This window comes from Lampetra fluviatilis, chromosome 76 (assembly GCF_964198595.1).
Source record: "Lampetra fluviatilis chromosome 76, kcLamFluv1.1, whole genome shotgun sequence".
Taxonomy (NCBI): Eukaryota; Metazoa; Chordata; class Hyperoartia; order Petromyzontiformes; family Petromyzontidae; genus Lampetra; species Lampetra fluviatilis.
This window is the reverse complement of record NC_136350.1, coordinates 2,900,502-2,916,231: the sequence shown is the minus strand read 5'-3', so window position 1 is coordinate 2,916,231 and position 15,730 is coordinate 2,900,502. Positions and strand designations below refer to the sequence as shown.

The 15,730-nt window shown below is 50.1% G+C and overlaps 1 protein-coding gene across 9 annotated transcripts in view; it reads left to right on the top strand.

Annotated features, from left to right (window-relative positions):
- Positions 1-15,730, top strand: part of LOC144953395 (transmembrane protease serine 9-like) — a 61,135-nt gene that overhangs the window by 5,166 nt on the left and 40,239 nt on the right. The gene's annotated exons all lie outside the window — the stretch shown is intronic.

Genomic DNA, 15,730 nt, shown 5'->3' with positions numbered 1-15,730 from the left:
CAGAGACCCATAGCCTTACTCAGAGACCCAAAGACTCACGCAAAGACCTATTGACTCACATAGAGACCCATAGACTCACATCGAGACCCATAGTTTGTTGTTTCAACCCCGCACCTCCGATTAATCACGTTTGGCTATGTACAGCAAACAATTCCTGGGTTTCAGGAATGAGGGGCTACAGCTGAGTAATGTAAGGACATCTTATACCCTGTCACACACACACACGCACACACACTCACACACTCAATCACACACTCACTCAAACACTCACACAGACACTCACTCACACGTTCATTCACACACACACACTGACACACACACTCACACATACATACACACTTACACACACACACACTCACTGAAACACTCACACAGACACTCACTCATTAATTCACACACACACACTGACACACACACTCACTCGAACACTCACACAGACACTCACTCATTAATTCACACACACACACTGACACACACTCACACTCACACATACATACACACTTACACACACACTGACACACACACTCACACATACATACACACTTACACACACACTGACACACACACACACACTGACACACATACACACTTACACACACACTCACTCAAACACTCACACAGACACTCACTCACACGGTCATTCACACACACACACTGACACGCACACTCACACACACACTTACACACACTCACACATTAATTCACACACACTGACACACACACTCACACAAACTCACACACTCAATCACACACACACACTGACACACACTCTGACACAAACATACACACTTACACACACACTCACTCAAACACTCACACAGACACACACACATTAATTCACACACACACACACACACTGACACACACACTCACACATACATACACACACACTAACACACACACTCACTCAAAGACTCACACAGACACTCACACACACATTAATTCACACAAACACACACACTGACACACACACTCACACAAACATACACACTTACACACACACTCACTCAAACACTCACACAGACACACACGTTAATTCACACACACACACACACTGGCACACACACTCACACATACATACACACACACTAACACACACACACACACTCAAAGACTCACACAGACACTCACACACACATTTAATTCACACACACACACTGACACACACACTCACACAAACTCACACGCTCAATCACACACTCACTCAAAGATTCACTCAAACATTCACACATTAATTCACACATACATACACACTTACACACACACTCACTCAAACACTCACTCAAACATTCACACGTTAATTCACACACACATACACACTTACACACACACTCACACAAACATACACACTTACACACACACATGCAGAGAAACTCCCAAACCATGAGCTTGCTTCCTCATGCTTTAGACATTCTCCGATTTAACAGATAATTGTGCTCAATGTTCGTGGAAGTGTGTGCTTGTGTATGAGTGTGTGAGGGTTTATGTGAGTGTGTGTGTGTCCGTGTGCGAGTGGGTGATTGGGTGAGTGTGTGAGGGTTTATGTGAGTGTGTCTGTCCGTGTGTGAGTGGGTGGTTGGGTGAGTGTGTGAGGGTTTATGTGAGTGTGCGTGTCCGTGTGTGAGTGGGTGGTTGTGTATGAGTGTGTGAGGGTTTATGTGAGTGTGTGTGTCCGTGTGCGAGTGTGTGCTTGTGTATGAGTGTGTGAGGGTTTATGTGAGTGTGTGTGTCCGTGTGCGAGTGGGTGGTTGGGTGAGTGTGTGAGGGTTTATGTGAGTGTGCGTGTCCGTGTGTGAGTGGGTGGTTGGGTGAGTGTGTGAGGGTTTATGTGAGTGTGCGTGTCCGTGTGTGAGTGGGTGATTGGGTGAGTGTGTGAGGGTTTATGTGAGTGTGTGTGTGTCCGTGTGCGAGTGGGTGGTTGGGTGAGTGTGTGAGGGTTTATGTGAGTGTGCGTGTCCGTGTGTGAGTGGGTGATTGGGTGAGTGTGTGAGGGTTTATGTGAGTGTGTGTGTCCGTGTGTGAGTGGGTGATTGTGTATGAGTGTGTGAGGGTTTATGTGAGTGTGTGTGTCCGTGATTGGGTGAGTGTGTGAGGGTTTATGTGAGTGTGCGTGTCCGTGTGCGAGTGGGTGGTTGGGTGAGTGTGTGAGGGTTTATGTGAGTGTGCGTGTCCGTGTGTGAGTGGGTGGTTGGGTGAGTGTGTGAGGGTTTATGTGAGTGTGTGTGTCCGTGTGCGAGTGGGTGATTGGGTGAGTGTGTGAGGGTTTATGTGAGTGTGTGTGTCCGTGTGTGAGTGGGTGCTTGTGTATGAGTGTGTGAGGGTTTATGTGAGTGTGTGTGTCCGTGATTGGGTGAGTGTGTGAGGGTTTATGTGAGTGTGCGTGTCCGTGTGCGAGTGGGTGGTTGGGTGAGTGTGTGAGGGTTTATGTGAGTGTGTGTGTCCGTGTGTGAGTGGGTGCTTGTGTATGAGTGTGTGAGGGTTTATGTGAGTGTGTGTGTCCGTGTGCGAGTGGGTGGTTGGGTGAGTGTGTGAGGGTTTATGTGAGTGTGTGTGTCCGTGTGCGAGTGGGTGGTTGGGTGAGTGTGTGAGGGTTTATGTGAGTGTGTGTGTCCGTGTGCGAGTGGGTGGTTGGGTGAGTGTGTGAGGGTTTATGTGAGTGTGCGTGTCCGTGTGTGAGTGGGTGATTGGGGGAGTGTGTGAGGGTTTATGTGAGTGTGTGTGTCCGTGTGCGAGTGGGTGGTTGGGTGAGTGTGTGAGGGTTTATGTGAGTGTGTGTGTCCGTGTGCGAGTGGGTGGTTGGGTGAGTGTGTGAGGGTTTATGTGAGTGTGCGTGTCCGTGTGTGAGTGTGTGCTTGTGTATGAGTGTGTGAGGGTTTATGTGAGTGTATGTGTCCGTGTGTGAGTGGGTGGTTGGGTGAGTGTGTGAGGGTTTATGTGAGTGTGCGTGTCCGTGTGTGAGTGGGTGATTGGGTGAGTGTGTGAGGGTTTATGTGAGTGTATGTGTCCGTGTGCGAGTGGGTGGTTGGGTGAGTGTGTGAGGGTTTATGTGAGTGTGTGTGTCCGTGTGTGAGTGGGTGATTGGGTGAGTGTGTGAGGGTTTATGTGAGTGTGTGTGTCCGTGTGTGAGTGGGTGGTTGGGTGAGTGTGTGAGGGTGTATGTGAGTGTGTGTGTCCGTGTGCGAGTGGGTGATTGGGTGAGTGTGTGAGGGTTTATGTGAGTGTGTGTGTCCGTGTGCGAGTGGGTGATTGGGTGAGTGTGTGAGGGTTTATGTGAGTGTGTGTGTCCGTGTGCGAGTGGGTGATTGGGGGAGTGTGTGAGGGTTTATGTGAGTGTGTGTGTCCGTGTGTGAGTGGGTGATTGGGTGAGTGTGTGAGGGTTTATGTGAGTGTGTGTGTCCGTGTGCGAGTGGGTGGTTGGGTGAGTGTGTGAGGGTTTATGTGAGTGTGCGTGTCCGTGTGCGAGTGGGTGATTGGGTGAGTGTGTGAGGGTTTATGTGAGTGTGCGTGTCCGTGTGCGAGTGGGTGATTGGGTGAGTGTGTGAGGGTTTATGTGAGTGTGTGTGTCCGTGTGCGAGTGGGTGGTTGGGTGAGTGTGTGAGGGTTTATGTGAGTGTGTGTGTCCGTGTGCGAGTGGGTGATTGGGTGAGTGTGTGAGGGTTTATGTGAGTGTGTGTGTCCGTGTGCGAGTGGGTGATTGGGTGAGTGTGTGAGGGTTTATGTGAGTGTGTGTGTCCGTGTGTGAGTGGGTGGTTGGGTGAGTGTGTGTGTCCGTGTGCGAGTGGGTGGTTGGGTGAGTGTGTGAGGGTTTATGTGAGTGTGCGTGTCCGTGTGTGAGGGTTTATGTGAGTGTGTGTGTCCGTGTGCGAGTGGGTGGTTGGGTGAGTGTGTGAGGGTTTATGTGAGTGTGTGTGTCCGTGTGCGAGTGGGTGGTTGGGTGAGTGTGTGAGGGTTTATGTGAGTGTGCGTGTCCGTGTGTGAGTGGGTGGTTGGGTGAGTGTGTGAGGGTTTATGTGAGTGTGTGTGTCCGTGTGCGAGTGGGTGATTGGGTGAGTGTGTGAGGGTTTATGTGAGTGTGTGTGTCCGTGTGTGAGTGGGTGATTGGGTGAGTGTGTGAGGGTTTATGTGAGTGTGTGTCTCCGTGTGTGAGTGTGTGCTTGTGTATGAGTGTGTGAGGGTTTATGTGAGTGTGTGTGTCCGTGTGCGAGTGGGTGGTTGGGTGAGTGTGTGAGGGTTTATGTGAGTGTGTGTCTCCGTGTGTGAGTGTGTGCTTGTGTATGAGTGTGTGAGGGTTTATGTGAGTGTGCGTGTCCGTGTGTGAGTGGGTGGTTGGGTGAGTGTGTGAGGGTTTATGTGAGTGTGCGTGTCCGTGTGTGAGTGGGTGGTTGGGTGAGTGTGTGAGGGTTTATGTGAGTGTGTGTGTCCGTGTGCGAGTGGGTGATTGGGTGAGTGTGTGAGGGTTTATGTGAGTGTGTGTGTCCGTGTGCGAGTGGGTGATTGGGTGAGTGTGTGAGGGTTTATGTGAGTGTGTGTCTCCGTGTGCGAGTGGGTGATTGGGTGAGTGTGTGAGGGTTTATGTGAGTGTGTGTGTCTGTGTGTGAGTGGGTGGTTGGGTGAGTGTGTGTGTCCGTGTGTGAGTGGGTGGTTGGGTGAGTGTGTGAGGGTTTATGTGAGTGTGCGTGTCCGTGTGTGAGGGTTTATGTGAGTGTGCGTGTCCGTGTGTGAGTGTGTGCTTGTGTATGAGTGTGTGAGGGTTTATGTGAGTGTGCGTGTCCGTGTGTGAGGGTTTATGTGAGTGTGCGTGTCCGTGTGTGAGTGTGTGCTTGTGTATGAGTGTGTGAGGGTTTATGTGAGTGTGTGTGTCCGTGTGCGAGTGGGTGATTGGGTGAGTGTGTGAGGGTTTATGTGAGTGTGCGTGTCCGTGTGCGAGTGGGTGGTTGGGTGAGTGTGTGAGGGTTTATGTGAGTGTGTGTGTCCGTGTGCGAGTGGGTGATTGGGTGAGTGTGTGAGGGTTTATGTGAGTGTGTGTGTCCGTGTGCGAGTGGGTGATTGGGTGAGTGTGTGAGGGTTTATGTGAGTGTGCGTGTCCGTGTGTGAGTGTGTGGTTGGGTGAGTGTGTGAGGGTTTATGTGAGTGTGTGTGTCCGTGTGCGAGTGGGTGGTTGGGTGAGTGTGTGAGGGTTTATGTGAGTGTGTGTGTCCGTGTGCGAGTGGGTGATTGGGTGAGTGTGTGAGGGTTTATGTGAGTGTGTGTGTCCGTGTGCGAGTGGGTGATTGGGTGAGTGTGTGAGGGTTTATGTGAGTGTGTGTGTCCGTCCGTGTGTGAGTGGGTGATTGGGTGAGTGTGTGAGGGTTTATGTGAGTGTGTGTGTCCGTCCGTGTGTGAGTGGGTGGTTGGGTGAGTGTGTGAGGGTTTATGTGAGTGTGCGTGTCCGTGTGCGAGTGGGTGATTGGGGGAGTGTGTGAGTGAGTGGGCGAGTAACCCATAGACTCACCACAGACCCGTAGACTCACACAGAGACCCGAAGACTCACACAGAGACCCATAGACTCACATAGAGCCCCACATACTCACACAGAGACCCATAGACGCACACAGAGACCCACAGACTCACACAGACACCCGAAGACTCACACAGAGACCCATAGACTCACCACACCGAGACCCATAGACTCACATAGAGACCAATAGACTCACGCAGAGACCTATCGACTCACACATAGACCCATAGACTCACACAGAGACGCATAGACTCACACAGAGACCCATATACAGTAGTCACACAGAGACCCATTTACTGATGCAGAAACCTATAGACTCACATAGAGCCCCACAGACTCACACAGAGACCCATAGACTCACACAGAGACCCATAGACTCACACAGAGACCCATAGACTCGCACGGAAACCCATAGACTCATACAGAGACCCATAGACTCACACGGAGACCCATAGACTCACACAGAGACCCATAGACACACACAGAAACCCATAGACTCACACAGAGACCCATAGACTCGCACAGAGAGTCATAGACTCACACAGAGACCCATAGACTCACACAGAGACCCACAGACTCACACAGACACCCATAGACTCACACAGAGACCCATAGACTCACACAGAGACCCATAGACTCACCACACCGAGACCCATAGACTCACGCAGAGACCTATCGACTCACACATAGACCCATAGACTCACACAGAGACGCATAGACTCACACAGAGACCCATAGACTGACACAGAGACCCATAGACTCACACAGAGACACATAGACTCACACAGAGACCCATAGACTCACACAGAGACCCATAGACTCGCACAGAGACACATAGACTCACACAGAGACACATAGACTCACACAGAGACCCATAGACTCACACAGAGACCCATAGACTCGCACAGAGACACATAGACTCACACAGAGACACATAAACTCACACATACACACATAGACTCACACAGAGACCCATAGACTGACACAGAGACCCATAGACTCGCACAGAGACACATAGACTCACACAGAGACCCATAGACTCACACAGAGACCCATAGACTCACACAGAGACCCACAAACTCACACATACACACATAGACTCACACAGAGACCCATAGACTCACACAGAGACCTACAGACTCACACATAGACCCATAGACTCACACAACGATTCATAGACTCACACAGAGACCCATAGACTCACACAGAGACCCATAGACTCACACAGAGACCCACAGACTCGCACAGAGACCCACAGACTCACACAGAGATCCATAAACTCGCACAGAGACCCATAGACTCACACAGAGACCCATAGACTCACACAGAGACCCACAGACTCGCACAGAGACCCACAGACTCACACAGAGATCCATAAACTCGCACAGAGACCCATAGACTCACACAGAGACCCATAGACTCACACAGAGACCCACAGACTCACACAGAGATCCATAAACTCGCACAGAGACCCATAGACTCACACAGAGACCCATAGACTCACACAGAGACCCACAGACTCGCACAGAGACACATACACTCACACAGAGACCCATAGACTCACACAGAGACCCATAGACTCGCACAGAGACACATAGACTCACACAGAGACACATAAACTCACACAGAGACCCATAGACTCGCACAGAGACCCATAGACTCACACAGAGACCCACAAACTCACACATACACACATAGACTCACACAGAGACCCATAGACTCACACAGAGACCTACAGACTCACACAGAGACCCATAGACTCACACAACGATTCATAGACTCACACAGAGACCCATAGACTCACACAGAGACCCATAGACTCACACAGAGACCCACAGACTCGCACAGAGACCCACAGACTCACACAGAGACCCACAGACTCACACAGAGATCCATAAACTCGCACAGAGACCCATAGACTCACACAGAGACCCATAGACTCACACAGAGACCCACAGACTCGCACAGAGACACATACACTCACACAGAGACCCATAGACTCACACAGAGACCCATAGACTCGCACAGAGACACATAGACTCACACAGAGACACATAGACTCACACAGAGACCCATAGACTCACACAGAGACCCATAGACTCGCACAGAGACACATAGACTCACACAGAGACACATAAACTCACACAGAGACCCATAGACTCGCACAGAGACCCATAGACTCACACAGAGACCCACAAACTCACACATACACACATAGACTCACACAGAGACCCATAGACTCACACAGAGACCTACAGACTCACACAGAGACCCATAGACTCACACAACGATTCATAGACTCACACAGAGACCCATACACTCACACAGAGACCCATAGACTCACACAGAGACCCACAGACTCGCACAGAGACCCACAGACTCACACAGAGACCCACAGACTCACACAGAGATCCATAGACTCGCACAGAGACCCATAGACTCATACAGAGACCCACAGACTCGCACAGAGACCCACAGACTCGCACAGAGATCCATAGACTCGCACAGAGACACATAGACTCACACAGAGACCCATAGACTCACACAGAGACCCACAGACTCGCACAGAGACCCACAGACTCGCACAGAGACACATAGACTCACACAGAGACCCACAGTTTGTAGTTTCACCCCCGCACCTCCTATTAGTTTCGGTTGGCTATGCACGGCGTGAAATGAATTCAACATAATAATAGCATAGCAGTGGAATGAATGGTAAGGTTAGCAAAACAATCCCCGGTTTTCAGGTATGAGGGGCTACAGCTGAGCATTGTAAGGACATCTTACACCCTGTCACACACACACACAAAGACAAAGACAAAGACCCCCCATATAGCCTCAACAGACTGTAGGGGAAAGTGCTGTTAGCGAGCACCTATGAAGGCCGGAACGGCACACGAGGGGGTAGGTGGCCAGCACCACGCCCGACCGCCTTTGTCTCCCCAGTGGCGATGTTTACACACCGCACCAGGTACTGGCTGAGTCGACCTAGGGGAGGCCCGGGACCGGTTCAGATAATCGTCACTGGTGTTTTCCGTGAGCTGGAGTCGAACCCGTGTCGCCGGGTTTATAGCGCAGCGTGCTAACCGCTGCACCACCGCTCCCCACACTCACTCACATTCTCAAGCACACACTCAATCACCCACTCAATCACATACTCACTCACTCACACACTCACGCAAACACTCACTCACACACACAGTCACACACACAGCCACACACACACTCATGCACTCACACACACACACACAAGCACTCACTCACACACTCACTCACTCACACACTCACGCAAACACTCACTCACACACACAGTCACACACTCATTCACTCACTCACACACTCACGCAAACACTCACTCACACACACAGTCACACACACAGCCACACACACACTCATGCACTCACACACACACAAGCACTCACTCACACACTCACTCACTCACACACTCACGCAAACACTCACTCACACACACAGTCACACACTCATTCACTCACTCACATACTCACTCACACACTCACTCACATACTCACTCACTCACTCACGCAAAGACTCACTCACACACACAGTCACACACTCAATCACACACTCAATCACATACTCATTCACACACTCACGCAAACACTCACTCACACACACAGTCACACACACAGTCACACACTCACTCACACACTCACTCACTCACGCAAAGACTCACTCACACACACAGTCACACACACAGTCACACACTCACTCACTCACACACTCACTCACTCACACACTCACGCAAACCCTCACTGACACACACAGTCACACACACAGTCACATACTCACTCACACACTCACACGCTCACTCACTCACACACTCACACAAACACTCACACACACAGTCACACACACAGCCACACACACACTCATGCACACACACACACACTCACACACACAGTGACACACTCACTCTCACACTCACTCACACACTCACACAAACACTCACACACACAGTCATACACACAGCCACACACACACTCATGCACTCACTCACACACACACAAACACACACTCACACACACAGTCACACACACAGTCACACACTCACTCACACACTCACTCACACGCTCACTCACTCACACACTCACACAAACACTCACACACACAGTCACACATACAGCCACACACACACTCATGCACACACACACACACTCACACACACAGTGACACACTCACTCACTCACTCACACACTCACTCACACACTCACACAAACACTCACAAACACAGTCATACACACAGCCACACACACACTCATGCACTCACTCACACACACACAAACACACACTCACACACACAGTCACACACACAGTCACACACTCACTCACACACTCACTCACACGCTCACTTACTCACACACTCACTCACGCACTCACTCACACACTCACTCACTCACACACAAAAACACTCACCCACACACACAGTCACACATACAGCCACACACACACATACACACTCATGCACTCACACACTCACTCACTCACACACTCACTCACACACTCACACAAACACTCACACACACAGTCATACACACAGCCACACACACACTCATGCACTCACTCACACACACACAAACACACACTCACACACACAGTCACACACACAGTCACACACTCACTCACACACTCACTCACACGCTCACTCACACACTCACTCACTCACGCACTCACTCACACACTCACTCACTCACACACAAAAACACTCACCCACACACACAGTCACACATACAGCCACACACACACATACACACTCATGCACTCACACACTCACTCACTCACACACTCACTCACACACTCACACAAACACTCACACACACAGTCATACACACAGCCACACACACACTCATGCACTCACACACACACAAACACACACTCACACACACAGTCACACACACAGTCACACACTCACTCACACACTCACTCACACGCTCACTCACTCACACACTCACTCACGCACTCACTCACACACTAACTCACTCACACACAAAAACACTCACCCACACACACAGTCACACATACAGCCACACACACACATACACACTCATGCACTCACACACTCACTCACTCACTCACACACTCACACAAACACTCACACACACAGTCATACACACAGCCACACACACACTCATGCACTCACTCACACACACACAAACACACACTCACACACACAGTCACACACACAGTCACACACTCACTCACACACTCACTCACACGCTCACTCACACACTCACTCACTCACGCACTCACTCACACACTCACTCACTCACACACAAAAACACTCACCCACACACACAGTCACACATACAGCCACACACACACATACACACTCATGCACTCACACACTCACTCACTCACACACTCACTCACACACTCACACAAACACTCACACACACAGTCATACACACAGCCACACACACACTCATGCACTCACTCACACACACACAAACACACACTCACACACTCACTCACACGCTCACTTACTCACACACACACTCACGCACTCACTCACACACTCACTCACTCACACACAAAAACACTCACCCACACACACAGTCACACATACAGCCACACACACACATACACACTCATGCACTCACACACTCACTCACTCACACACTCACTCACACACTCACACAAACACTCACACACACAGTCATACACACAGCCACACACACACTCATGCACTCACACACACACAAACACACACTCACACACACAGTCACACACACAGTCACACACTCACTCACACACTCACTCACACGCTCACTCACACACTCACTCACTCACGCACTCACTCACACACTCACTCACTCACACACAAAAACACTCACCCACACGCACAGTCACACATACAGCCACACACACACATACACACTCATGCACTCACACACTCACTCACTCACACACTCACTCACACACTCACACAAACACTCACACACACAGTCATACACACAGCCACACACACACTCATGCACTCACTCACACACACACAAACACACACTCACACACTCACTCACACGCTCACTTACTCACACACTCACTCACGCACTCACTCACACACTCACTCACTCACACACAAAAACACTCACCCACACACACAGTCACACATACAGCCACACACACACATACACACTCATGCACTCACACAATCACTCACTCACACACTCACTCATGCAAACACTCACTCACACAGTCACACACACAGTCAGTCACTCACTCACACACTCACTCACACACTCACTCACACACTCACACAGTCACACACACAGTCAATCACATACTCACTCACCCACACACTCACACAAACACTCACTCACACACACAGTCACACACTCACTCACTCACTCACACACTCACTCACATACTCACTCACACACTCACACAAACACTCACTCACACACACAGTCACACACTCACTCACTCACTCACACACTCACTCACACACACAGTCAATCACATACTCACTCACCCACACACTCACACAAACACTCACTCACACACACAGTCACACACTCACTCACTCACACACTCACTCATGCACTCACCCGTACACAGCCAGAGAGTAAAGTTACTCCCATACCGTGACATTGCTTCCTCATACTTTCAGCATTCTTTGATTACTAAGTCATTGTGTGCAATGTTCAGGGAAGCGTGTGAATGTACGTGGGAGTGTGTGAGTGTGTGTGAGTGGATGATGGGGTGAGTGCGTGAGTGAGTGATTCAGTGGGCGAGTGAGTGAGTGCCTGAGTGAGTGACAGGGCGAGTGAGTGAGTGGTTGAGTGAGTGGTTGAGTGAGTGCCTGAGTGAGTGACAGGGCGAGTGAGTGAGTGGTTGAGTGAGTGGTTGAGTGAGTGCCTGAGTGAGTGACAGGGCGAGTGAGTGAGTGGTTGAGTGAGTGGTTGAGTGAGTGCCTGAGTGAGTGACAGGGCGAGTGAGTGAGTGGTTGAGTGAGTGCCTGAGTGAGTGACAGGGCGAGTGAGTGAGTGGTTGAGTGAGTGGTTGAGTGAGTGCATGAGTGAGTGACAGGGCGAGTGAGTGAGTGGTTGAGTGAGTGGTTGAGTGAGTGCCTGAGTGAGTGACAGGGCGAGTGAGTGAGTGGTTGAGTGAGTGGTTGAGTGAGTGCCTGAGTGAGTGACAGGGCGAGTGAGTGAGTGGTTGAGTGAGTGGTTGAGTGAGTGCCTGAGTGAGTGACAGGGCGAGTGAGTGAGTGGTTGAGTGAGTGGTTGAGTGAGTGCCTGAGTGAGTGACAGGGCGAGTGAGTGAGTGGTTGAGTGAGTGGTTGAGTGAGTGCCTGAGTGAGTGACAGGGCGAGTGAGTGAGTAGTTGAGTGAGTGGTTGAGTGAGTGCCTGAGTGAGTGACAGGGCGAGTGAGTGAGTGGTTGAGTGAGTGGTTGAGTGAGTGCCTGAGTGAGTGACAGGGCGAGTGAGTGAGTGGTTGAGTGAGTGGTTGAGTGAGTGCCTGAGTGAGTGACAGGGCGAGTGAGTGAGTGGTTGAGTGAGTGGTTGAGTGAGTGCCTGAGTGAGTGACAGGGCGAGTGAGTGAGTGGTTGAGTGAGTTGTTGAGTGAGTGGTCCAGAAAAACTACTTATTACGTGAAAAACTACTTCATCTTGTTGGTTCTTTCGGTGAAGTAACGTAGAAGGGAAGTAATAAAATGATGAAAATAAAACATAATAAAATAAAATAATTTTATTATATTAAATTGTTATATTATTGTATTATTATTTTATAATATTATTTTATTATGTTTTATTTTTATTATTGTATTACTTCCCTTCTACGTGATGACTTTACCGAAAAAACCAAGAAGATTAATCCCTGCAGTCACGAAATAAGCTTTAAATCGAAAAACTACTTCTTACGCTTTTTTGAGATTGGCCCTCAGTGCGTTTTTAGCCACCACAGTGGCCAAAGGGGGCTCTGGGCGGGTTCGGGGGGCTAGTAACCCCTCCACCTTCAATTCATTAACAGAAATCCACGGAATAAATATCCAGGTAAGCTTGTGCCAGAGGCCCCGGGGGGACAGGCGTCTACGACGTCTCCTGGCCAAACCCCATTTGGCAGAGCCAGGAGATTGAATTCGTACCCGCGGGGTTCCTCCAGAAACAACGAAAAACCACTCGCGGTGGCCATTTAGAATGTTCGAACGCTCACTGCGGAGGAGAGGCTATGTATTCTCTGTCGGGGTCTGGACCGGTACTGACTGGATCTCTGCAGTATTCAGGAGGTTCGGTTGAACGCCTTGGCACCTGCAACCATGAGGGTTGGACAGTCCTCTCCTCGGGGCAGAAGACTGCCAAACAACAGGGAGTGGCTCTTCTTCTGAACAAAAGAATGAAGGGAGCGTGGGAGAGTGGTGGTGAGGTGTGGGAAGCTGTAAGCCCCAGGATACTTGGGGCTCGCCTTCCCATCAACCGGAGGCGAGGAGTGGTGGTCGTGGTTACTTATGCCCCCACCGAAGACGAACATCGGTGGAGGGATGCAGGCAAGGCCGATGAGTCAGATGCCTTCAATGACCTCCTGTCACAGGTGCTAACTAAAGTGGCTACTCGGGATAGAGTCATCTTGTTGGGTGACTTTAACGCCCGAGTTGGTCATGATGCTGGCACCTGGTCTGGAGTGATTGGAAGGCATGGGCCAAATCAGCTCAATAAGAATGGTAGGAGGCTGCTAAACGTTTGTGCAGCCCCTGGGCTTGTAATTACCAAGACGCTGTTCCAGCATCGGCAAATCCACACGACATCATGGATGCATGCCGGGTCCAAGCAAGAACATCTGCTGGACTACATAGTGACGGACCAGCGGATGCGAGCCCATGTCCTTGACACCAGGACCTGCTGTGGAGCCGATCTGTCCATTGACCATCGACTTGTCATCTGTAAGATGCGCCTGCCGTTCTTCCACTCTGGTGGTGGGTGTACATCCAGGACCACATTCAAACCCACAGTGGCCTGTTCTCAGCTAGCTGATGAAAGTCGCACTTGAGAATTTCATCTGGTCCAACACCAATGGAGACTAGGCTCTAAGAAAAGCTGTCTCGGGTGTGGACCAATCAACTTCAAGGACAGTGCATATCATTATCATCATCAGAGTTGTTTATTTTTGCTTGCATGTTGACTGCTTGTGTTGTGGTTATTGCAAACATGATGCCTTGTATAAAGGTGTCAAACATAGACCCATAGACTCACACAGAGACACATAGACTCACACAGAGACTCATAGCCTCACACAGAGACACATAGACTGACAGAGATATCCATAGACTCACACATAGACCCATAGACTCATACAGAGACCACCCATAGACTCACAAAGAAACCCATAGTCTCACTATGAAACTCATAGACTCACACAGAGACTCATAGACTCACACATAGACCCATAGACTCACACAGGGACCCATAGACTCACACAGAGTCTCATAGCCTCACACAGAGACCCACAGACTGACACAGAGACCCATAAACTCACACAGATACCCATAAACTCACACAGAGACCCATAGACTCACGCAGAGACCCATAGACTCACAAAGAGACCCATAGACTCACACAGAGACCCATAGACTCACACAAAGACCCATAGACTCACAAAGAGACCCATAGACTCACACATAGACCCATAGACTCACACAGAGACCCATAGACTCACACAGAGACCTACAGACTCACATAGAGACCCATAGACTCACACAGATACCCATAGACTCACACAGAGACCCATAGACTCACACAGAGACCCATAGACTCACACAGAGACCCGTAGACTCACACATAGACCCGTAGACTCACACATAGACCTGTAGACTCACACAGAGACCCATAGACTCACACAGATACCCATAGACTCACACAGATACCCATAGACTCACACAGAGACCCATAGACTCACACAAAGACCCGTAGACTCACACATAGACCCGTAGACTCACACATAGACCCGTAGACTCACACATAGACCCATAGACTCACACAGAGACCCGTAGACTCACACATAGACCCGTAGACTCACACATAGACTCGTAGACTCACACATAGACCCATAGACTCACACAGAGACCCGTAGACTCACACATAGACCCGTAGACTCACACATAGAGCCGTAGACTCACACAGATACCCATAGACTCACACAGAGACCCATAGACTCACACAGAGACCCATAGACTCACACAGAGACCCGTAGACTCACACATAGACCCGTAGACTCACA